Source organism: Halichoerus grypus, chromosome 12 (genome assembly GCF_964656455.1).
Source record: "Halichoerus grypus chromosome 12, mHalGry1.hap1.1, whole genome shotgun sequence".
Taxonomy (NCBI): Eukaryota; Metazoa; Chordata; class Mammalia; order Carnivora; family Phocidae; genus Halichoerus; species Halichoerus grypus.
This window is the reverse complement of record NC_135723.1, coordinates 50,989,022-51,016,128: the sequence shown is the minus strand read 5'-3', so window position 1 is coordinate 51,016,128 and position 27,107 is coordinate 50,989,022. Positions and strand designations below refer to the sequence as shown.

At 37.6% G+C, this 27,107-nt stretch overlaps 1 protein-coding gene and 1 pseudogene across 10 annotated transcripts in view; one reads left to right on the top strand and one right to left on the bottom strand.

Annotated features, from left to right (window-relative positions):
- HDAC9 (histone deacetylase 9) overlaps positions 1-27,107 on the bottom strand; it is a 911,036-nt gene that overhangs the window by 806,914 nt on the left and 77,015 nt on the right. The gene's annotated exons all lie outside the window — the stretch shown is intronic.
- On the top strand, positions 12,568-12,676 carry LOC118549005 (U6atac minor spliceosomal RNA; annotated as a pseudogene).

The window sequence follows — 27,107 nt, the reverse complement described above, 5'->3', positions numbered from 1 at the left end:
AGACTTTGATTACCAGGGGTGGGGAAACTAGGTAATTTTCATTTCTCTTTCCACACTTTTTCTGGTATATAATAGAAGCTCAGTGATTTTTTATTTTATTTTTTTAAAAATTTTATTTATTTATTTGTCAGAGAGAGAGCACAAGCAGGGGGAGCGGTAGGCAGAGGGAGAAGCAGGGAGCCCAATGCAAGACTTGATCCCAGGACCTTGGGACCATGACCTGAGCCGAAGGCAGACGCTCAACCGTCCGAGTCACGCAGGCGTCCTGCTCAGTGATTTATTATTTTTATTTATTTATTTTTTTTTTTAAGATTTTATTTGACAGAGAGAGACACAGCGAGAGAGGGAACACAAGCAGAGGGAGGGGGAGAGGGAGAAGCAGGCTTCCTGTGGAGCAGAGAGCTCGATGCAGGGCTTGAGACCAGGACCCTGGGATCATGACCTGAGCTGAAGGCAGACGCTTAACGACTAAGCCACCCAGGTGCCCCTTTTTTAAAAGAAGGTCTGAGCTAACTAGATTTTAAAACTTAATATAAAGCAACAGTATATATATATATTTTTTTTTCTTTTTTTTTTGAGAAAGAGAGAGAATGAGAGCATGCAAGCATGAGGACAGGCAGGGGGGTGCAGAGGGAGAGGGAGAACGAAATCTCAAGCTGACTCCCCAGAGGGCAGCGCCCAACTCAGGGTTTGATCTCACGACCCTGAGATCATGACCTGAGCCAAAATCAAGATTGGAGGCTTAACTGACTGAGCCATCCCCAGCCCCTTAAGCGATAATAGTTTAAATAATAAGGTTTTGATATTTATTTTGAAATACATCAACAAATAAGAATAGAAAGTCCAGTAAAATATCTAGTGATATGTAAGAATATAATAAAAAGGAAATTCAAAACAATCAGGGGTGGGGGAAGCTATTTAATAAATGATAATGAGAAAACCGGTTGGTGATCTGAGGGGAAAATGGGTCAAAATTTATACCATATAATATAATTATAATACAAATGTCCCCTTCTACCTTTTCATTCTGTGTGTGTGTGACTGTGTATATATGTATAAATATATGATTTAGTTTATAAAAATTAGCATAAAATTGAGTATTTTTGAAAGAATGATAGCTTTCTAAACCTTGAGTCAAAAAAAAGAAACCATAAGATGTAAATTTTGTGTAACAGTTTAATCTTTAACTGTTACTAAGAAAAGTAATAGTCATGGTAAAAGGAAAACAACATATTGCAGAAATGTTTATAAATACATGATATCAAAGGTTTTTTTCTGTTACAAAAGGGGACAATCTGACAGAAAAACAAAATTCAGAAGAAAAATAAGGCAATAACATGGACATGCACATGGGAATCAAATTATTAACTGCACATAAAAAAAGAGAGCATTCAAGCATTTTATTTATCAAAGTGAGGCAAATTAAGGCAACGCTGAAGTACCACTTTACATTTAATGAACAAATATAAAAATTCTAAGAACACAATATCCAACACTGTCCAAGTTCTTAGAAAAATAAAACTGATAAACCTGTACATTATTGTTGGTAATTTACAGTAGAAAGCCACTTGACAAAACACTTCAAAGGGTATTTTTTTAAAAATCACATCACTTGATCCATAAAATTATTTGAAACTTTTAACCTCATAATATCAAGCCAGAAAGTTTAAACTGAGTAAATAACCACCCACAAAAAAAAGGCACATTCAAACAGATTTCTGTGGTGACATAATTTATAGTAGCAAAATATTATAAGGTTAAATCTTTAACATCACAGGAATGATTAAGTAAACTACTGATTATCAGAAAACCGCCCATGGAAACCACTCATTAAAGATTATAATATATGAAAAGGGCAATATAAATTGAAACTGAATATGACTTGAAACCAAAAGGAAACAAACTGCACAGGTTGGTATGGTGAGGAACATCTCCCTTCTGTTGGTAATATTATTTATTCTATAATTAAAAATTTTTTTAAATGGTTATATAAATTATTGGTAGATGTTCAAAACTAGAGATACACACAAGGATCACATGTGAGGCCAAAGCTAAAAACAAAATTAATTTCTCTGAAAGAAAATTACAGCTTCTGAAATGTAGTACATGCCCTGGCATTTAAATGGAGAAAAGGCTAAAAATAATGGGAAAATTACTACAGTAAATAAATGAAAGACAAAATAAAAATGGCTATGGAAAGTATTTGCTCCATGGAGATCAAGAACTAACGCTGGTTTTAAGCTAAAAAACAGCAGTTAATTGCAAAAAAAAAAAAAAAACTTTCCCTGTAACTAATTTTTCTTCTCTTTCCCCCACCAGTCATCCCTCTTAACTCCTGGGAACCAACAGCAGCCCACTGGTGTCTAGCTATGAAAAGCAAGGTTACAATCAGCTTTGTTTGTGTACATTCATCATTTACATATAAATTTTAACATTAGTTTTAAAAAGGAACACTGAAGAAGAAAAAGGGAACACTGATGTAGAGGTCTGGAGAAAGGGCAAGCTACACCTTAAATCTGTATAGCATCATTTGCAAAATACAGTGCTCCTTCTCATTTCAGTTTCATTAAATGGAATGAAAATGAGAAAATTTGTTATGCCACGGGTGTTCACACAACTCTACCCGGACCAGCCCCTGTGTTGAGACACATCTGGTGTGCCAGAAACAAACTAGGAAGTGGTGTGTAGGAGGAAAGAAAATTAAAAGTTGTCAAACATATTTCTTTAGGCACTCAACATAATCTGTTATTCTAATTATTTTCCTGATATTGATGTAGCCAAGTTAATTATTATACAAACTAAAATAAAACTTTTAGGTTCCCCCAAAACTCTTCCTTCACTATTTCTTACACGACATACCCATATAACACATCACACACCCAAACACATACACACCGTATTAGGAAATTTTCTCCTTGGGGTATTTCATGCCCCCTGGGTATTAGTTAATCCTACATTCTTCAAAAATACCCAGCTATTTTATGCTTACTTATCTGTTAATAACTGGAGGACCATTTCCTCAATATTTCCTTCTAATCTGAGCAACTATGTGACTATACAACAATTTTAGTGCCAAAACCAGGGACAACAATGAAGACAACTGGCAGTGGGAAATAAATTGCCTGAAATCATCAATTTCACACAGATAACCAAAGAGTCCAGGTTTAATTTATTAGTATTAAATTATACAAAATTAAGGCTCATAGTCTTTTCATGCACAGTTCACCCTTAAAAATGCAAGCCAGGAATAATACCTCAGAGAAGATCTTTCTAGTCAGGTTTTCCTAAATAATAATGTACTAAGAAAAACACTTAAAAATACAGGTAAACATTGACCCACTAACCCAATTAGGAATGTGAAGACTATTTAACAGCTAAGATTCATAAAGCACATATGATGTTTCAGACACTGTTCTAAAGTGCCTTCCAGGTATTTAATTCACTCAACTCTCACAAGACTTTTGAAGTAGACAGCATTAGTTAGTATGCCCATTGTGCAGATGAGCAAATTGCAGCAGAGAGACTGAAAGTCGTTGGTGGAACTGAGTTTCAAGCCAGGTCCATAGGTCTCCACCGCTAGTCTCCCCACCCCATGGTGCCTCCCACTGTGCACCATGACCCTCTGGGCTGCTCCCTGTGCACCAACTTCTCAGTTCTCACTGTAACAGATACTTGACAGGTCCACTGAGCAAAAACATGATGGTGATTCGCAAGATGTCCGTTCAACCACTTCTTCAGAAACAATGAATCTTAAAGGCGATGGTTTCGATGCCAAGAATGTACTGAAACATCTTAAATCTTAACATCTTAAAACATAAAATCTGAAATCTGCTCTGCCATTCAGTATCTTTTCATCTAAATGGCCTCAAACCAACTAAAAGGAAGCAGAAGCCGAGTGAGCATCATAGTGGGGGAGAATCCGCGAGTATCCAGAACATTTCCATGTTCAATTACTTCTCATTTACTTCTGAATGGAGTCAAAGTGTCTACACACAGGTGCAACATGTTTCACAAGGCAAGAAATCCTAAAGAAAAAAAATCCCTTAATAGGAAGGATATGTTAAATATTCTCTAGGCTGTCATAACTATCTTAAACTGTTAATGTAGAAGGTAAAGAAAAGAGATGAACGCTTAAAAAATATCTGGGAAAAAAACCAAATTCATGAAACCTAGTAGTCACTTAATCTACATAAAACTAAAAATCAACTAAAACTTCCAAGACAGTTCTAGGACCTGAAATTTTACTTAACTCAGACCCAGGAGGAGACAAAAGCAAAACAAAATAAGATCATTTGACTCTGCCTATAGATACCTGGGAATATATTTATTAAAATATAATGGTGGGTGCTGGCAGAGATTAAGCAAAGACAGCAAATCGAGAGGTCAAAGTCTTCCCCCCAAGCTTTCTCTTAAAAATGTCAGAAGAACAACACCCTGGTGATGACAGAGTAGAAGAGTTCTTCATTTCCCATTATGAGAATATTCTGAGCACATGTTCAAGGCACTCTCATCGCCACTGTTTAATTCCCATTTATTTTCCTCAAATGCAAATGGTCAGTTGCCTAGGCTGACTTCACTACCCTCGCTTTTTCAACTCTATTCAGGAGAATAATGGGAGCATGACTCATCAAGCAGGGGGAAAAATGTAAATGACACTGGTGTCAGAATAGTGATGGGAAAGGTAAGGCAAGAAAAAAAAAAAAAAGAAAAAAGACACCAGAAGGTGACCTACTTGAAAGGAGGGGCTTCCTATGGGTAGTGGAGGGCTGCTCTCATTGGCCAGAGTCCTTGGAAAGCACCCTGGTGGCAGGCTCTTGGTCTCCCAGTGGGGTCTCTCAGAGGTATAGCCCTAACAGCCCTTCCTGAGAGTGGTCCTGCATGGGGGTCAAATGGGCACCTGAGTTCCACATTTCTCCATCTATGATTGGGTGGCTAAGTTCGGTACAGAGCTGTGGGAGGCATGGGAAGCCAGCTTCAGCCTTGAGTCCAACATGTGGTCCAAAGTCCAATTATTTGTAAGAAGGCAGTAATTTTGATCCCCTTCTCTTTCCTACATTTATTTCTTGATGGCTCCAAACACAAGGAGAATGGTATAGTACATAACACTTTGAAATCCCAACCAAATGTAAAACTTTTTTTTTTTTTTTTTTTGCTGGTTTTCCAAATTCATAGGAAGTATGGCGAGTTATTTTAAAAGCATTAAGGAAAACTACCTAAAGATACAAAATCTGAGACAGGAATAGGGGTGGATCTTAAGCAGTCCTGGGGGCAGAAAGATGGCTTCCACAGACCAGCTCTGTTGTGAAGTGGTCATAACAGAAGTTCCAGCCTAAGCTTCCTGTGCCAACTAAGTAACTGGGCCCAGCTCGCCTGAGTATAAAATGAGAGGACAGGACAAGGCCATCTTCAGGGCATCTACAGGCACCAACATTCTATGATGTTACAACTAAAACTAACTAGCTTTGGCAGTACTTTTAACGTGAAAAATGAAAACCCACATTAGTCCCACATCATAAGACTGAAGTCAGCCCAGAGCCAGAGAAATCTCTCTTTCAGAAAGAAGAAAATGCTGTTGATCTGCAGTAACTTTAGAAACTGGTGAAGAGAGAAAAAAATATACTGAGGAATTAAAACAGGACATTGACCTCTGTGAAAAGATCAGTTACAAGAAGAATCCGTGCTGGACGAAGGGAAAAGTAGTCTTTCCTTGTATTATTTTTAAAGTAGGTATGTCCTTGGAAATATTATTAAAAATACCGAATCCTCAATTGCCCAATGATATTAGTCCACTTCCAAAACCCAATAAAATCCCAAATTAGCTTGCAGATGAATGATGGCTTTAAGAGTTTATCCGGAATCCAGTGTGATCCTATAGATGGGATGGGCCAAACTCCTCAGAAAATGCCAAGAAACATTTGAGCCAGGCCAAAAGTGCTGAAACGTTCCACTGACATAGAACCCACAAGTCAACATGAAGCTTTCACTGGAAGATACAGCCTTTGCGTGCAGTTTTCCAGGGATCCAGCCAAAACTCAGAGATTACTGAAAAAAGCTCTCAAAACCAAAATGATTCCAAATAGAGGTTTGTATGACAGGGAAATTCTGAATGGAAATTTATCATTCACAACCAATGGATTCAATAGCCGATCCCATTACCTCAGAGGATTTTAATTCTTCCTGGAAATTCTTTACAAATTACAGGTAACCGCAGTCTGAGCAGAACTTCTGTGTATTTTTAAACAAGTCAATTGTTTCAATGAGATAAGTACATTATTTCCACCAGACATATAATTGTTTTCTTGTTCAATTGCATTACATTTGTGTATCCAGGTATAAAATGTTACAAATGGAAAATTACTGAGAAGCAAAGCAGTCATTAGTGTGACTTATAAATGGAGCAGAGATGTCACAGAAGTTTTTCTAATGCTTTTTTATGTTCCCAAATATGTATATTTTATTTTTTAATCTCTTCTCTACCTGCTTGCAGAGCAAACAGTAAAAGCAGATCCTCATGCCCATACACAACACAAAAAGAAGGAAGATGTCAGCTGACCAACAAGAATGACTGACTTGAATATAAATATACACAAAAGTAAAATAAATTCCAGCATAAATTACTCACCTTCCTAAGAAATCCAGAAATTTAGGATGCCTTGGAAGTAAAAATAAATAATTTTCAAGTATCATACTGGAAATAGGCAATATTTCTAGATATTACTTTGTAGGTAGAAGAACTGTATCAGAAAAGTGATTACTGTTGTGACATTGTCTACTTCCTGAGAGACTTCTTACCTATTAACTGTCCTCAATTAGAAAAGCCTCAAAGCAAACAAAAGAGACGTTAAATACCAAAAAAATTCAGCACTTTGTTAGTTGAAGGCAGGTTATTTCCAGATGGAATTTGCACATAGACGGTCACTGAGAAAGAATGCCTACAGAGTGTGCCCTTACATACCAGAAAGTACGAAGGCGGACAATAGGAATTATAAACCATAGCTAACCCACAGTGCATATCCTGGGGGCACAAGTTCCATTTAATGAAGAAAATGGGTTTCTTAATGTTAGTATTTTAATGCCTTTGGATTAAAGCTTATGGCACCTATTTCCCATCTGTTCAACAGTTTCTGTATCACATATATTATATCAACATACACGCTGTACATTTTTTAAATAGAAAGATAATTTTTCCAAACTTCTTAGAAATCCATCATATTTCAAACTGTACAGTCAAAAAATTGTTAAAGGGTATAGACTACAATTTAAACATCACACATTGATCAAGTACCCAAAAAGGATTAAATTGGGTATTGTGAGATTATATGATATTATAGCACAGATCTAAAAACATATGAGGAGGTGTAATATAATGTTGAATAAGGTATGGTAAACATACAGGATCATTTTAACCAGTGGTTCTTCTCTCTTAATTACATACGTTGATTCTATGAGAAGATTTTAAGAGTTAGAAGACTTTGTAATAGAATAAAAATTCCATAAGAACGGATATTTCTTTATAGTATTGGAGTTTTAGAAAAAATACTGCTTGTGTGTTTTTATTTTCTGGGGCTTTTTTACAACTATATTGATTTAAAGCTATATAAAACAGGGTTAGGTCCCCTGTAAAGAATTTTTTTAATCACGCTTTTAATATTTAGGAGGAAATTTGTTGGTCCAAAGATGTTTTAGACAAAGTTATATAAAAGCTTTGATTTATTTAATATATTACAATATTCTGATTAATATTAAATTAATAAAAACTTCCAAAGGAGTGGTGAGGAAGATTTCCTGTAAAATTTTCTGAATTTACCCAAAGCTACTTTTGCAGCTTAGAACAACTTTTTGACATATGCATACTTTTCCCCAGCAGTTTTCAGCTGTAAAAAAAAAATCCTATAAATCCTTAAACCAGGCTTCACTTTTTTGGAAAAGGAAATCAAAGTCCTAGGAATTAAAATGTGGAACTGGTTTCTATATGTCTACTTAAATGCCAAGTCAAGACTAGAGCAAAGGAATCCTAATTCCAGTTTCATTTTTCATTTAAGGTGAAAAATAAAGGTAAAAGTCATGGCCTAGAGATCTCACAAATCTGAAGCACAACATTTAAAACTGGGGAAACAGGAGCAGGGAAACCATCGCCTTCATGGAGGAGATTGACAACCAATGTCAAGAGTGAACTCTGTCACCAACTAGGTTTTTGTGTATGGACTCCTCTTTCTTCTCTAGGTCCCTAATTCCCACCGTACCCTCTGCTCCTCTCTCTCACTCCCTGTGGACTTTGTTCTGCCAGGTGACCTCTGTTCACCTGCTTGCACAGGATTCCAAGATGCCACATCCAGCCCAATCCACACGAGCTCCCTACCTTACCACAGCCGCTTAAAATAATTTCACTTGACTCTCCAATACTACTTCAGAGTCAACAAAAGCAAAACCAAACACATGCTCTCTCAGAATTGACTGCCTATTCCAACTTCCCCTATGGCATAGTACTATTATGATCCTCCAGAATTTTCAGTCCCAAATTTTAAGTCATCTTTAATTCTTCCCTCACCTGCAGCATCCACATCTAGTCAATCTCCATAGCCTACGTATATTAGTCAGAGTTCTCCAAGAAATAGAGACTTATCGTAAGGAATTGGCTCACACAATATGAAGGATAGTAAGTCCAAAGTCTGCAGAGCTGGTGTCTCCATTTGAAACTAAAGGTCAGCAGGCTTCTGAAGAACCAGGAAGAACCAGTGTTCCAGTTCAAAGGCTGCCAGGCAGAATTCTCTCTCACTTGGGGGAGGTCAGCCTTTTGTTCTATTCAGGCTTTCAACTAACTGGATGAGGTCCACCGATATTACAGAGGTTCAATCTGCTTTACTCAGTCTACAAATTTAAATGTTAATCTCAATAAAACCCATACAGAAACACCCAGAATAATGTGTGACCAAATATCCACCACCCAGTGGCCTAGTCAAATTGATGTCAAATTACCCATCACATCACGGTTTTACTTTTCAAAAGTCACACTCTTTTTTTCTCCGTTCTCAGTCTCACTCCCATCATCTCAGTTCAGGTCCTTATGATCGCCTACTGGTTTTCAGTGCAAGGATGTAAACCGGCCCCCTTCCCATCCTTCAGTTCACGCATCACTGGGTATGCTGTGAATACATTTATTTTCAGAAATGTTTTTAACATATCATTCCTGTTCTACTCCTTAATTCACAATGACATCTTACTCTAAATAGATCCAATTATTTTTCTCACAATATATTGTTCTATATAATCCAGCCCTACTTGCCCTACTGACCTGTTCCTTCGATCACTCTCCTAATTTAGAACTTATAACTGGCCAATAACTTACATATCTTCTCCACTCATCCACACCCATTCCCTCCGCAAAGCACCCCCCTTTTCTGGAAAGCACTGTGCACTCTTCTTTACCTACCTCAACTCCATCCACTTGCTAAGGTTTGTCTCCAGCTTCAACTCCTTTCAAGTTTTCCTAATTCTCCAAACCATAGAAATCTTTTAGTTTTCTAATCCTCAACGTTCATTTAAGATAAACAAAAGCATTGCTACTCTAAACTACTCTGTCTTGTTCACAAATTTCTTTCTTTCTTTTTAGAAAGTGAGAGAGAAAGAGAAAGGGAGAGAGCATAAGTGTGGAGGAAGGAGCAGAGAGAGAATCTTTTTTTTTTTTTTAATTTTATTATGTTATGTTAGTCACCATACAATACATCATTGGTTTTTGATGTGGTGATCCACGATCCATTGTTTTCGTATAACACCCAGTGCTCCATGCAATACCTGCCCTCCTTAATACCCATCACCGGGCTAACCAACCCCGCCTCCCCCCTCCCCTCTAAAACCCTGTTTGTTTCTCAGAGTCCATAGTCTCTCATGGTTCATCTCTCCCTCCAATTCCGCCCCCCCATTTTTCTCTTCCTTCTCCTAGTGACCTCCATGTTATTCCTTATGTTCCACAAATAAGTGAAACCATATGATAATTGACTTTCTCAGCTTGACTTATTTCACTTAGCATAATCTCCTCCAGTCCCATCCATGTTGATGTAAAAGTTGGGTATTCATCTTTTCTGATGGCTGAGTAATATTCCATTGTATATATGGACCACATCTTCTTTATCCATTCATCTGTTGAAGGGCATCTCGGCTCTTTCCACAGTTTGGCTACTGCGGACATTGCTGCTATGAACATCGGGGTGCATATGGCCTTTCTTTTCACTACATCTGTGTCTTTGGGGTAAATACCCAGTAGTGCCATTGCTGGGTCATAGGGTAGCTCTATTTTTAAATTTTTGAGGCACCTCCACACTGTTTTCCAAAGTGACTGTACCAACTTGCATTCCCAGCAACAGTGTAAGAGGGTTCCCCTTTCTCCACAACCTCTCCAACATTTGTTGTTTCTTTCCCTGTCCATTTTTGCCATTCTAACTGGTGTAAGGTGGTATCTCAGTGTGGTTTTGATTTGGATTTCCCTGATGGCTAATGATGATGAACATTTTTTCATGTGTCTGTTAGCCATTTGTATGTCTTCTTCAAGAATCTTAAGCAGGCTCCATGCCCAGCAGAGAATGACACCAGGCTCAATATCACAACCCTGAGATCATGACCTGAATGAAAATCAAGAGTCAGATGCTTAACCAACTGAGCCACCCAGGTGCCCCTCATGAATGTATTTCTTTTGCACATCCCTCTTTCCCTAGTCCCCAGTCTCACCCTATCCCCTCCAAATACACATCTTCTATTTATTTCGGGTTGAAAATCTTGTGCTATGCCAAGCACTGTGTAAGGCAGTAGACATACAAAGAGGTGCTCCTCTCAGAAGCCTTACAGTCTAACAGGAGAGAGATAATTATTATAACTAAGGAGCAATGTACTGCATGCTATAACAAAGGTAGATACAAAGGTCTAAGGGAACACAGAGGGTATCACAGAGGGAGAAAGTAAATTGCCCTAGTAGAATGATGTGGTAGGGGATAAATTTAAAGGGAGGAAAGGAAAAGGCATTTCAAGTACTGAAAATAACCAGTGCAAAAGAGTAGAAACAATGAAGAACATACACACACACACATATAGATATATACACAAACATATATATGTATACATACATACATATATAGAGAGATACATACAAATATATTCATATATATTCATATAAGGTATGATGAGACATTTACAATGATGGCAAACAAACTGGGTATTAAGGATCAAAACCCAGGCATAGAATTGCTAAAAAACAAGAGATTAAATTCAATAAAGGAATCATTGAATAATGATTTCTGGAACAGAGCCCCAGTAACAAAAATATCTGTAGTACTGAGAAGGCTAAGTCCAGATCTTGAGTGGAGCTGAGGAGAAGCAGGCATAGCTGGAGCATGGAGCCACTCCACTTCTAACCAAGGGAGTTGGAAGTCTCTAGAATATAAGTAAAATTTTATTTGTCCCTTATCCATGATCATAAAGAACAAAGTTTTTCATAACTCATTTGGCAACAATTCTAAGCTCATCTGGCAACAAAAACTGGCCTCAAAAAATAGGAAGCTATTTATTATCTTTATCTCTTTTAGTATTAATATCTATGAATTTCACTGCAGAAATAAATATTAAATTATTTTATTAGCAGGAACTGTCCCAAACTCCATTAAAAGTGATATGACATGAGGGGTTCCTGGGTGGTTCCGTCATTTAAGCATCTGCTTTAGGCTCAGGTCATGATCTCAGGGTCCTGGGATCGGCCCTGCTTTGGTGGGAAGTCTGCTTTTCCCTCTCCCTCTATCCTCCCCTCCCCGAACTCACCATCTCTCTCTCATAAATAAATCTTAAAAAAAAAAAAAAAGTGACATGACATGTAATACAGGATTTATGTTCCATACTACCTTAAAAATATCTGATAAATTCTCAATTCCAAAACACACCTGGCCCCTGGGGTTTTGAATAAGATTCTGTGGACCTTAGATTTTGAGATTCCACAGAATGAGATACAGAAAGAGGTCTCTTGCCCAAGAAAGGTTTTAGAGTTCATGGAAGATCCATTTAGGAACTGTTTTGTTAAAATGGAGGATAAGCTCTCAGTGCCAAACACATTCTATTATTGACTGCCTTTGTGATCTGTGACAAAGTTTATTTTACTTACATAATATTAGTTAAAAACAAAAAATAAACTGCCAATCATGGACTCTTACATCAACCTTTTTACTCCCCTTATAATGCCAAGAATACCAGGAAAAAAATTGTAAAACAACATTCTCTTTGCCTCCTATAACCTTAATAGATAGTTTCCTGGAATTGTCTATTCAAACAGAAAATTAATTTCCATGCACAGCTGGAAATACCACATTGGCAAGCGAAGAAAACATCAAACACCAGTAGATTAAATAAAAAGTGTAGGAACTATAAAGACTCAACAAAACAGAATTGCTCAGTAAGATGGTCCTATGAAAATAGCTTTTCACCGTTTATTTAATGTATGAATACATCTCTTCAAGTGAAGTAGCAATAATCAAGGAAGCTTTGGATCCAGAGAAACAATGAGAGGATTGTATCACTCAAGCAGTTTTTCTACCGCTGTATAAAAGGAGAAAAGGTTAGCACTTCCCTTGCCAAGGGTGGAGGAGGTCCTTGGGCCTGTACACATGTATGGGTAAGACACTGCACCGACTTTGTGGTTTCTCGCCATGGCTGGATTTCTTTTTTCTTCACTTTGGGATGATGAAAAGTTCTAGAGATATATAGTGGTAATGGCTGTGCAATAATAATGTGAATGTACTTAATGTCACTGAAGTATACACTCTAAAAGGGTTAAAATGGTCAATTTAATGTTATATATATTTTACTGTGATAAAATATAATTTCAATAATAAAAAGCTCTTGAAGTCAATAAAAAATAGAATAGTCTAGAAGAAACATATGCAACAGGCACAAACAAATTCAAAACAGGGGAATCCAATAAATACATCGAAAAATGTTCAAAACCACTAAGAAGAATGCAAGTAAAAATGACGACACACGATCACATGTCATCTTTCAAATTAGTGAAGATTAAAAAGATCAAGGATTTAAAAAAGAAAAAAGGCAGCTTTTCTAGACACACCGACAAGATCGGGTTCTGTTTACATGTCGTGCTCCACTGGCTTCAGCCTAATCAGTATTCCTCTTTGGACTGACGGCCATCAGGAAAGAGCAGGCTGGTGGTGGGCGCCGTCCCTCCCTGACGCTGGACCTGCACGGGCAATGACTTGTATGGCCAATATTCAACTAAACAAAATAATACCCTTTGTACAAACACTTCAAAAACAAGAGATGGAGAGGCAAAAAACCAGAACATCACCTGCAGGAACTGCTCCAAGCAAGAAGCAGTAACCATGTGGGAATGAGAAACCACAATTGGCATCCAGACAGTTGGCCCCCTGGGCTCTGCTGCCTTGATTCTCAAGTTGTCAGGAGAAAAATTAAAAAACCCCAGCATGGACACTTTGTAAAGACCAACAGAGAGAAATTTCAGTAAAAATCAATTTGTTATGAAAGCAAGAGAGAGAAAAACATTCCACGTGGACTTTATCATTGCAGGACTTCGGAACGCGTGAAAGGTTGAGTTCAGGAACATTTCTAGACCAAGCGTAATGGAGTTCCAAAGTGACATACTGTGTCACAAAACATGGAGCTCCATCTCTGTTATCTTTGACCAACGACCCCAAACCACCATTCCTTCAGTAAACCTGCTGGGATTTCCCACAAGCAAAGTGAGGGATCAATTTAATTAGCTACACACAGGAGGAAGTAATTAGATGGCAAACTACATGGCACAAAGCAGGAGCTCAGTAAATATCTGTTGAACTGAAACACGTGGTAGAAGCTAATAAACATGACTTGTATCTATTGATGAAATTTATTAGATTGTTATTCCAACTTTCCACAAAACTTAACTTAGGGGGAATACGGGCTTTATCCACAGAGCAAGCTGGAAAGGTTCTACTCTTTTCCACTTGGCATCACCAGTAACAACTAACCTCCCAGCATGGTGCTCAGAGGCTCAGTGAGCATTCATTTCCCCAGATCAGCATCTCTGACTCGCTTTCTAGTGACAAAAATACAGAAATTTTTAAGTATGGGGTAAAACGTAAATGATGCAAAGGTGATCAAAACAAAGATTTTAACAGAAGACAGACCTGATGCTACATAAGCCACGTCAGTGAGACCCACTCAAATAAACCGGAAGCCAGCCTCTTTTAATACCCTATCTGAGAAATGAAAGGACTCACTCAGTCACTTCCAATCTTCCTCACCTTCTACTCACACTGAAAACGCATTTCATATTAAATGAAGTGTATTTATACATATATAGAAACATACTTATCTATACAAAATGCAAACATCATTTTCACAAATTAATACTTAATCTTACAATGCACGTGGCACCCTGGTATCTTGTAATGTGGTTTATTCTATTCCATTGTTTAACTGCAACCTATGATATTGATTCTATCGCCCCATAAGAGTTCATGACATGCAGAAAACACAGGACTAGATGATTTCTTTTCAGCTCATTAAAAGAAAAATCATGATTTTACTTAGAAGCAATCTAAAAATATCCACCACTCCTAAATACTAGCTCCTCAATAATCTTTCTAAAGCTAATTCCTGAATGAAATGACATAATCCCTGTAACATTTTTGCCTTCTCTTCTTCCTCACAATAAATATCCATGACCCTTTCCACTCAAAAGTCTTTAAAAGTGATTTTCCCAGGGTGTACAACTACTGCCACATCTCATGGCAGAGGTGAATGCAAGGGATTTTGCCAAAAAAAAAAAAAAAGTCAGACATCTACCAAAGGAACTCTCTTAGCCCATAATAAAGTACATTTGAATCTTTGTAAACCACCAGGCAGTCACTAACCAAAAGTCAAAATGGAACTCAGGCAGCAGCAGCAAACCACATAAATCTTGATTTTAATTAAATGAAAGATATTTCATAGTAGTTGCATTCTCCCTTCAAAACTACAGAATTTGTTCCCTGAAATAAAATTATTCTAACTTTCTAGAATAGCATCTTTGTCACTGTTGTAGATTTTCTTAATTGGATGCCTTCTGTTGCAAGACCCCCCACTTCATCCCACCTCATTTTCACCATCTTTAGTAATGCCCCAAATTTGTGGGTGTGCAGGAATCTCTGGTGAAAAATGAGCTGGCTTTGAGTCAAACAATACTTCCCAATCACGACTGGGTTTTTTTCAGTACATAGCTAGGGAAAGGTCTTGTTTACTTCTTCCCATTATAGCTGAAAAACCATCTAAAACATTGTCTCCTCAAAGGCATTACAATCTAGACATGGAATGCTAATAACAGCATCGTTTGTGCTTGTCAATGATTTCAAAATGCTTTATTCTGTAAACCTTCTCTTGATTTCTAAGTCTACAGGGTAAAGAAGAAATAAATTCCACATGTATTTAATAGTATCTGGATATTTTATTCATTACAGTTTACAAAATAAAATGGAAAGCCTTGAAGTTTTAACTTTAAAAAGCACTTCAATTCATAAATATGAAGAAATATTAATGTCAAAAAATTAGGTCCATTGTAATCCTGTAATCAAAGCAATCTGTGTCTTTTCCAAACTTGGCAAGACACATTTTTATTTTTAATTTTTGAACTACTAATTCTAGAGGAAAAACAAACACCATTAACTTCCTCTTCAGTCACTAGCTGTCTGTGCCATGTGTTTTTATCGCTTCCTGCCACAAGGAAATACGTTTGAAACAAAGAATGATATTCAAAAGAGAGTTCTTAGGGTGATTCTACAGTCATTCTTTCAGGAATTGAGAAACAGTATAAACATATTTAAATAAACAGAGTGATAAAACTATTCAGAAACCCTTCACATTTCTTCTATTACGTGATAATCCTCAAACAAGTCCGCCAAGATTATTTGAGAATAAACTGAGTTGGTCAAGTTAAACAACTTTCCTTCACTAACACAGCTAATAAATGGCAGAGCTAGAATCTAAATCCACTGTTTCACACCCAACCTCATGGTGAAAATTATATCCCACTGTTTTCCCTACGAACCTTACGATCAAATTGTAGATTTTTATTTTAGGTTTTATTTTAGTCTATTTGTCTAAACCATCACGGGTTTTTGTGTATGAGCAGGGAGGAGAGCCTTCACTGAGGCTATAGATGATGAGAAGAACGTGAAGATGGATTCTACCTCCTCAAGTGGTGTTCTACACTTACTTATTGAGTCCTCTGTTCTAGGTAGTACACTAAATACTGGGGATCCTAAACAAAGATGTAAATTACAGCTCTTACTCTAAGCAATCTGTAAGAAATTTAGAAAGGGAACTGTTTTAGTCTGTTCAGGTTGCTATGACAGAAGACTGGGTGGTTTAAACAACAAAATTTTTTTTCCTCTCATGGTTCTAGAAGCTGGGAAGTCCAAGATCAAGGTGCTGGCAGACTGGGTGTCTAGTAAGAGTCCTCTCCCTCATTTCTGGATGACTACCTTCTTGCTGCATGCTCATATGGCCTTTCTTGGTACGTGCTCATGGAAGGAGATCTTTCTTCTTCTTCCTATGAGGGCACTAATCCCATCATGAGGGTCCTACTCTCCTGACCTAATCTAAACCTAATTATCTCCCAAGGGCCCCCATCTAAATACCAATACCTTGAGACCTAGAGCTTCAACATACGAATTTTGGGGTGACATAAACATTCAGCCCATAACAGGAACCCAACATGCAAAACAAATCATCACGATTAGTTTGATACATGTAATTCCACAAATATTATCACTTAATTACATTCCATAAATATTTATTGATCGTGAAAGGGAAGTAAATTTTTGACAGTGAATGAAATCCATGAGATAAATAATCTTCATATTTCACAAATGAGAAAACTATGGTTCAGAAATGATAATTTGTTCAAAATCAAAAAGTGAACAAGTGAGGGAGACTGGACTTACACATGAATCTACCTAGCTTCAAAGCTCAGCCTCTTTCTACTACAACAGGAGAGCTGTAACCAAGGGCAACAAAAGCCTTCCTCACTGCCTCTTCTAGGATGTGTATAGTATGGCTCTCCCTACCAAGAAAGAGAGTAGCTCCAAGAGCCAGGTACAAACACATACAGCATGTACAAACCCTCTGAATAAGAGATGACTAAGGCCTGAATGCTGATACAATAAAAGCAGGTCAGGGAACTAATTAAGGGCACATATCCTAAATTAGCCTGTCCCACCTGCAAAAGAGAACATTCTACCTAGTAAAATGGTAAAGCCACTGATTTCATGGCAGACATAGTACCACTATAATTCTCAAAAAATATTTCATAAGCTGAGTAACAGGAGAATAAAGATACATACATATTTGAAAGTTTAAATCAATATAAAAAAGTACTTTATTTATTTTTAAAGATTTTATTTATTTCTTTGACCGAGAGAGAGCACAAGTAGGCAGAGCAGCAGGCAAAGGGAGAGGGAGAAGCAGACCTCCCTGCTGAGCAGGGAGCCCAATGTGGGGCTCGATCCCAGGACCCTGGGACCATGACCTGAGCCGAAGGCAGTCGCTTAACCGACTGAGCTACCCAGGCGCCCCTAAAAAAGTATTTCAATGGTGAAACAAACCAACCTAGGATGGAGACACAGATCTTATTTATCTTTCTTCAGCTCTGAGAAAATCACTGTGACTCAGTGAACATCAAGGCTGTAGCAAAATTTTAAGGGTATACATCTTTTCTGGCACTTTGCATAGTAGGTTCTTAATAAATATGCTGTGAATGAATGGATGCAGACAAGAAAAGAATGAAGGAGGATTCAGATTAATTGGTCACATTCAGAATGTATAAATATATATCTCATTTTACTTAGGGGATTTGAAAGGACTTCTTCACCTTCCAGTTGAACGTCTACCGATATTTACTTTCAAGCCTAATGTGTACAATAGCCAAAGGGGCTTGATTTTTTTGTTTTCCAAAACAAAACAACTGCATGCTACTATTTTACTTGCAATTTTTGAAATTTGGGGTTCAGGGGCGCCTGGGTGGCTCAGTCGTTAAGCGTCTGCCTTAGGCTCAGGTCATGATCCTGGGGTGCTGGGATTGAGCCCGCATCGGGCTCCCTGCTCCGCAGGAAGCCTGCTTCTCCCTCTCCCACTTCCTCTGCTTGTGTTCCCTCTCTCACTGTCTCTCTCTCTCTGTCAAATAAATAAAATCTTAAAAAAAAAAAGAAATTTGGGGTTCATAAAAAGAGAATAAAGAAATCTGTAACTATGCAGTGTGATAATATAGAAAATCTTAAAAACTAGGTAATTTTGCTTATTTGTGGTACAGGTTAGGAAGGATCAAGAAAAAAGAAAAGCAGTGGTCTTTATTTCAATGTACTATTTAACAGCCATTTCAATGATAATGTAGAGGTTTTACAGAACAATATCTCCACTCCATCTTACGTTCTGGTCATTGTTTTTCTCTTATTTCATAATCTTATTGTTAATGTCTTTTATCTTATAATATTGGGAATCTTCTTATAACCCAGTTTATATCATTTCTTGGAAAGACAAGCCGTGTGTGTGTGTATGCGTCCATACACACACACACACACATATTCACATACATTTATATAAATGTCCATAATTATTTATGCATACATGTAATTATATACAATTATATATGTATATGTCTCTCTCCTGGGTGTGTTTTCTCTCTCTCTCCCCCTCCCTCCCTCATATATATATATATATATATATGATCATATATAAATTAGAAATCATACATAATAAAATTATATACATAATCATACATATATATAATTTGGAAATGAGATAATCCATATATTAACTAAACATTTATTTACAAGTTAATCTCCTTTATATGTTCTATATACGCTCACATAAAAATATCTCAGGCTCACACAAATCTGAGAAAATCACCTCTCTCAAGAATTCACTTTAATTGGGGCGCCTGGGTGGCTCAGTCGTTAAGCGTCTGCCTTCGGCTCAGGTCATGATCCCAGGGTTCTGGGATTGAGCCCCGCATCGGGCTCCCTGCTCAGCGGGAAGCCTGCTTCTCCCTCTCCCACTCCCCCTGCTTGCGTTCCCTCTCTCGCTGTGTCTCTCTCTGTCAAATAAATAAAATCTTGAAAGAAAAAAAAAAAGAATTCACTTTAATTAATGTGTCTTTGGGTTTTTTGGCACTTGGGTTTGCACCTCAGTGACGTGTGTAAAAGGGTGGCCAGGAGAACCCAGTGTAACTGTCATAATGGCAGGCAGTGCCGACTGATTTCCTAAACACTCAGTGGTAGCAAGAGCCTATGGTGGTTACAACTATGCCCCTGTGCTCTGAGACTATCAGAGGACCAGCAGATTTCACCATACCCCATCAGGCCTCACAGATCCCCAGGATTCTGCTAGGTAGGTTCAAGTGGGGCCTGAGAACTTGAATATTAATAAGCCCCAGTTGATTCTTATCAGACAAGCCTGAAAAACACTGTTACCAATCTGGGAAGGGGCACATTGAAGAAGGCGGCCAGAAATGTGGTTTGCCCTATACCACAGACTCTAGAAATGTTTTACAAGTACTGCCATTTTTTATAGACCATGGCAAGGCATGGAGATTTTTGATAAAGGAAATGATTAGATTTGTGCTTTAGCAGGAGTGCTTTACTAGGCAGTGTTGTACAATTAGGCTGAATGGAGGAGAGACCAAAAATAGAAAGACTAGTTGGAAGCCTATGACAATAGTTGTAGCCAGAAGTAATGAATGCTAAAGGTTGGCAACAAAAACGGAAAATAGAGTCAATCAAAATTCCAAGCCAACTTGATGTGGAGGGGAATAGAGTAAGAGTGTCAAAAATGGCACCACTGTTTTAAGCACAGGTGGCTAAGGAGATACCTCTGATGCTCATAGAAAGCAAAAAGGTCAAAAGGATTTAGACTAGGTGCAGAACGAGTAAATGAATTCATAAATGTGTGATTAAAAGAAAGACGATTTGCAAGGAGAGGAAATGGGGTTTTAACCCCAGTTCTACCAACTCCTTGCTAGGAGGTGCTGGACACATCATTTAAGCTCTCTAAACCTAGTAAACTTGTTTATAAATAATGCTAGTAAAACATATTCTGCAGGATCACGGTGAAGATTAAATGAGACTATATGTAACACTTGATCCTTAGTTTATGCTTAACAGACAATTTCAGTTTTTGCCTGCTTTTATTTTCACTGACTTTTACTTTCAACGACTTAAAACCATTCCAGGCACATAGTAGTCACTCAATATACACTTGTTGAATGAATGAATTACTACTGCTATTACAATTCTATTGAAGAATGAAAAACGATCATGGGATTTGGCCATTAGACAGTAATTGGTGCACTCAGAGACTGCTTAAATGCCTAGGGGTTTTGAACACTCGGATGAAATAAAAGTGCAAGTGTTTGTTCTGGTGAGGACATTTGAAATCAAGTGGTACTGTAGAACAAAAGTTTCTTCCAGTTTCATTCGTTTGTTGTTGTTTTTTTTTTATTCTGCATGTTAAATAAATAAAGGCTTCCAGTTAGAAAAGAAAAATCTGCTTTATTAACATTAACAGTTTTAAAAACACCTTATCCTTTATTTAGAATTTCTACAGTATATTATCTCATATGATCTTCAGCCCCTTGAGTTAAAGAATTCGGTTACTACTATCTTCATTTCTATTTTAAAGAAGAGAAAACAGATTCAGGAAAGTTGAGTGACTTTTAGGGCCTGAGTGCATGAGTGTAAGAAGCAGGAATTACACTGAGATCTTTTGTTCACAAGTTTGCTGAGCTTTCCACTACCCACACTCATCAAGCCCATTCATGTTATTCCAGATGAGCTCTCTTCCATGCTTCCTCCCACACTAAGTTTTCCCTCCTACAATTTGGAAGTGAAGTGCGGGGAAGAGTCTTGTGAGCCTGAGGAAGTTGTAAGAATACTGCTCCTTCTTCAAAACCCAGCCAGCGCCAAAGAGCACCCATCCTCCTGCTAGGCCAGGGCCTGTCAAGATTGCTAACACCACAGTGTACCTGTTCCTTGTTAGCTTCAACAGAAAAATCTACTGTTCTCCTGGGAAATATCAGGACTGTCTCTTTGGAAAGCTTTCCTGTAAAGATGACACAGCTTTAAGTCTGATCTTAACCAATTGGTTAAACAGAAAAATTTGTCTTCATACTGGGTTATTGTTACTTTGTACCATTGCTCATGGTGTTGACTGCTTGAATTCACATCCCGGCCCTATCCCTAAGTAGATGCACAACCTTGGACATCTATCTTATCTATGTCTCTGAGAGTGGTTTCTCAGAAATCTTTAAAACAGGGATTCTAGAAAATAGCCTTACTCCATAGGGTTTTCACTATAATTAAATGAAGATACCATATATAAAGCTTTGGAACACTTAGAATTTGAAATATAATAAACATTCAATCCATTGTCATTGTTATTCAGCAAGGTGTGGTATGTTAGTCTTATAGAGAAAGCAGTTCAGGCCCAGAATGAACAAGATACTTTGCACAAAGTAACCAAACATCACTTTGTAACAGAAATCATGCCTTCTTTATGGAAAAAAATGCACAAGATAATCAATGAATTTCCATTAACTGAAACTGCCACATTCATTCCACCATTTTGAATTATTCATTTGTAAATTAGCGTACATTTTCAGTTCATAAATTGGAATGATGAGGGGGGGAGCAGCTAGACCCACAGTTAAGATTCAAAAATCTTAAAAAAAGTGAGGTTAGAAACATGGAGTAAGAGCTTTTTTAAGCACATAAATACGTATTCTCACGTATCCTTGTAACAATTAATATCTAAATGAAATTAATTTGCATCCTTTCAAAATAGAACTAAAAATATAGAACTAAGATTTCAGTTTTCATAACTAATAAGACAGTATTTCCTTTTATAGAAGGTATATGTCATTTCCTAAAGGTAAGAATTTTATATTTATTTACTTTCTCTTGCTCTTTTGTACTTCTCTGATGTTTCTTTTCATAGTGGTTTTCAACATTGGTTGCATATTACAATCACTTAAGAGATTTAAATTAATACTCATACCCAGGGCTAACAAGAAGTCCAGTTTAATCAAAACTGTTGAGGTTGAGGGTCCCAGTTCAGATTTTGGGTTTTTTTTTTTTTTTTAAGCTCTACAGATGACTTTAAGGCATAGCCCAAACCGAGAATCACTGGCTTGCCCCGTGTCTTTCAAACAGAATGATGGACATTTTTGCCTTGTTAATTGCTGTCTGTAAATAAGTTGTTTTACTTCAAACCATAAAACTGCTTATTCTGAAAGGCAATCTAGACCTTTAATGCAAATTAGATTTCCCTTGATTCTAATTCTTTTATGAGAGTCCCATTCCATTAATTTTTCTAATAGTTAGGTGGGATGAGTTATATAAGAAGACCACATTATACACAGCACTCAATTACAGCATTAGAAAAAAATAAGACAGGCAGGTTACAGATTAGGGCTCTGTTATATTTTTTTCAGAGTTTAGGTATGGTGCTAATTTTGTAATAGTTGAAATTATAAATCAATGAGAAAAATGTGATTCTAAGAAAATCAGCACAAGAAATACAGCCTTATAACATTAAAATATTTGATACAACCATAACGCTATTCTGAAATCCTTTGTATTCAATACAGGAAACCCCTCTAACAAATAATGCTGGATCCAGATTGTGGACCAGTAGGGGTTAAAAGAACCAGACAAGCATAGGAAGCTTGATCTGCCTATACAGACAGGTAACAAAAAAGAATATAATCTATATATTTCAACAGCAATAATTTTATTTTTTTTCCTGGGTTGTTTCATAGTGCTGCATATGGAAGGAAATGGAATTCCAGGCACACTCCGAGAGAAGCAGGAGGAGAAAGACATCCAACAGCCAAGACACATCACCATTTGTGTGTTATTTATCCTTTCAATAACTTAGTTTACCAATGATTTAAAACAACAAAAATACTGAACTACTCTACAAATCCTCTTACACTGGCATAACCTCTCTACAGAGCAGCCGTTTTCCACTGGGGAAAACATCGAGGAAGGTGGAAAAATGGAATCCAACAAAGATCCCAAGGATCTGAAACTAAATCAGGCTCACTAATACAGGAAAGAGAAGAAAGGGTTTAGATTTGTCTCTTTTGAGTCATTGTAGTTAAGTAGAACCTTAAGCACAGGTTGAAAAATTCAGGATGGAAAGATGGGTTCATTTGCTTCCTTAAATATCTGAGGAAGTTTTGTTTTGTTTTGTTTTGTTTTAATGAATCCTGTGTTAAGTGACCAGCAGCCTTAAAGAAGGATAAGATACTGTCCCCGAAAGTTTCAGTGTGGCTTAGTCCTTGGCCCTTTCCTCTTCTTCTCCTTTTTTCATCTTTTAATTAATAAGGTCATGCTTGCTAATTTAAAGCTACCCATGTTTTCAACTGTGACCTTTCTTTAGATGATTCTTAAATTCCTATCTTTGGGACCAATTTCTCTTCATCAGCTCTACATCTCAAGCTAGCCTCCTGACAATTAGCAGAACCGTGGTTAAGAATACACACTGTAGGGTCACCCATGTGACTCAGTCGGTTAAGTGTCTGCCTTTAGCTGGGGTCATGATCTCGGGGTTCTGAGACTGGCCTGGCCTAACTGGCTCCCTGCTCAGCAGGGAGTCTGTTTCTCCCTCTCCCTCTGCCCCTCCCCCTACTCGTGCTCGCCTGCTCTCTCTCTCTCAAATAAATAAAATCTTAAAAAAAAAAAAAAGAATATACACTCTAGAATTAGGATACCTAGATCTGAGTCCTAGATTTGTTCCACTCAATTTACTGTAAGACCTTGATAGAGCAAGAAGATACTTAACCTCTCAAGGTCTCAACATCCCTATCTGTAAAGTAGGGATAAGAAGAGTACCCACACCACCAGACTTACGAAAAGAGCTCCATGAAATAAAGAAAATATCGTAATGAAGCCCCTTGCTTGTAGAAAAACTTCAGCAAAAGTTCACTATCTTTTCTACCAATATCACTCACATTAATTTTATTATCATTCTTGAACTTCATAATTACTTTTGTTACTTCCTACTGTGCTTTTCTGTCTTCCAGTAAATCACCATATCCTAGCTATTCTTCTTTTGAAACACTTAAAATAAAACTTTCCCCTCCATTTCTATTTTTCTCACTGAAGCTTGCTCCTAATATTTACAGGACTTAGATTAAAATTGCAGACAGAGGTCCAGCTATCTGTTTCTGAAATTTTAAAAAGTATATATCAACCTATCAGCTGTCAAAATTTGTTCTACCCTACTACCGTTGAAATGGCTTAGAAGACCAGGTTTAAATTTAGATTTTTCAGATGCTTCTGGATTCCAGGCCAGAAAGTCTGAGCAGAAAAAAATCTGGTACCTAAATGTGGACCCCCAGCCCTTGCCTCCAGCCATGACCACCCCCACCTCCCCTAATCTTACCCACCCAATCTTTTGAAATCTTACCCATCTATCAGGGACATTTCAAATACTTCCTACTCCAAATTCCCCTTGAGCCAGATATGATCTCACCCTCCTCTGAGTATCCAAATTATTTTGTTTCTACATATCTTAATGGAACTTAAAGCATTCTGTCTTACATTTTTAACAATACTCGTGCCTTTGCTTTCCTAGTTACAGGTCACTTCTACTTGACCAGAGATTCTCTGTGCTCAATGCCAGCAGCATGTTAGAATTTCTTGATGAGCCTTTAAAAAAAAAAAGACCTCTAGGCTCCACCCAAAATCAAGCATGAGGTGCAGTGGGGAGCAGGCAAGGATATTTTTTCTAAAGCTCTATTGTTATGTTGACATGCAGCAAGGGTTGATAAGAATTGTGTAAGATTATAAATTCCTCAGAGGGCAAGGTCTATGCTTTATTTTGTACTCAACAAATTCTTTGGAATTGAATTTAAGCTGATACATGTTTTCCCTCCTGCAAAAACACTTTCTGGTCCACAGGCTGCACATAACCTCTATAGTTACTGAAATAATTTATGAGCACTGAGGCGTGATGGTGACTTACGTTCTAGAATTATGTAAAAGGAAACATACAAAGAATTAATCTTACAGCCTGGATCAAACTATCTCTTTTACCTCTCTGTGTTTACTCTGTGCGGTACATCTTATCGACAAAATAATGAACTTATTAAAAGTATGGTCAGTGTGTTATTCTTAATACCTAGCACAGTGTCTGGCATACACTGGACATGAAATAAAAGTCTGGTGACTGAGTGAATGAATGAACAAATGCATGAACAGAAATTACAAACTGGCAGGATTTGAGAAATTATTTCAGGCAGGTATGGGGAGGGTGAATAATGACCCCTCAAAAGATACCCATCTCCTCATCCCTGCAACCTATGAATGTTCTCTCATATGTCAAAAAGGGGGGGAGAGGAGTTTGCAGATATGATTAAAGATCTTGAGATGGACAGATTATCCTGGATTACCCAGGTGGGCCCTAAATGCAATCACGTGTATTCCTATAAGAGGGAGGCAGAGGGATATTAGACACACACAGAGGAGAAGGCAATGTGACCATAAAGGCAGAGACTGGAGTGATGCTGCCATAAACTAAAGCACCAGATCCTAGAAGAGGCAAAGAACAGATTCAGAGGGGGACACACAAGAAGGGGCTGGCAAGGCAAATGGTGTAAAAACGCACCAAAAGGTGAAGCAAGGCAACACAGTCATTTACTATTGGAGGTGGGATAGAGCAGGAAGCTGGCATATAATGAAAAAGACGGATGGCATAATTCCATTTGCTCAAAAGTGAACAAGCCTGAGAGAGACACAACTAGAAATCGTGACAGAACGTGGAAATGATGGTCTTCTCACCAGTGTGGAAAGACCTACAGACATCAGTGTTCACGGTGACATTCACAAAAGCATAGTTACAGGTCACAGCTGAGAAAAAAAGCACAAATTTGTATATAATAATTCTAAATGAACACTAGCTGCTTTAGTATCTCTTTTTTTTCATTTTATTTTATTATGTTATGTTAATCACATATATTACATCATTAGTTTTTGATGTAGTGTTCCATGATTCATTGTTTGCGTATAACACCCAGTGCTCCATGCAGAATGTGCCCTCTTTAATACCCATCACCAGGCTAACCCATCCCCCCACCCCCTCCCCTCTAGAACCCTCAGTTTGTTTCTCAGAGTCCATAGTCTCTCATGGTTCGTCTCCCCCTCCGATTTCCCCCCCTTCATTTTCCCCTTCCTATCTTTTTTTTTTTTTTTAAACATATAATGTAGTATTTGTTTCAGAGGTACAGGTCTGTGATTCATCAGTCTTACACAATTCACAGTGCTCACCATAGCACATACCCTCCCCAATGTCCATTACCCAGCCGCCCCATCCCTCCCACCCCCCACCACTCCAGCAACCCTCAGTTTGTTTCCTGAATATCTCTTTTACAATTGTGTCTTTTATGTATTGATATAACAAATTCATGACATATTTTCCAAATAAAGAAACTGGGACGAAGGGAGATTTAGTGAATACCAATAGATAACAGGTAACACTTGTTTCCAGAGCTTCTGTTTAAGTCCTTGGGCTTTTACTAATAACTTCAAATATGCATTTGTATAATTTCTCAGTAACAGATAAGATAACCAAGAATGCAATGAAAAAGATACAGGTTCACTTAGAATTGATGAGTGTGAACACTTTTTTTTAATGGGGTGAGGACAGAGAGAATGATAAAGAATATAAGGAAAGCAGAAGCCAAAAGACCAAACCTCTTCACCTTATATATTGGTTAAGAACATATAACCACAGCAGGATGTAAACATTTCCATAATGACCCTACAGTTATAACAAGCAAAATAAACAATCCAACCTTAACATGTCCCAATTCCCCAAGGACCTCAGGTTCACCTTGTAGTTTAAGAATTAGTCACTCATTTAGACTGAGGCAAACCCCTGTGGATTCAGGGAGTTTGCGATCAACTAATGGGTTATGGCGTTATTGTCAGTGGATGTTACCCCACAGGAGACTGGACCATTGCATCACTCAGGGTAAAGACATACTTCTTTTGTGTGTGACAAACAAGAGCCTACCCAAAGAGGTT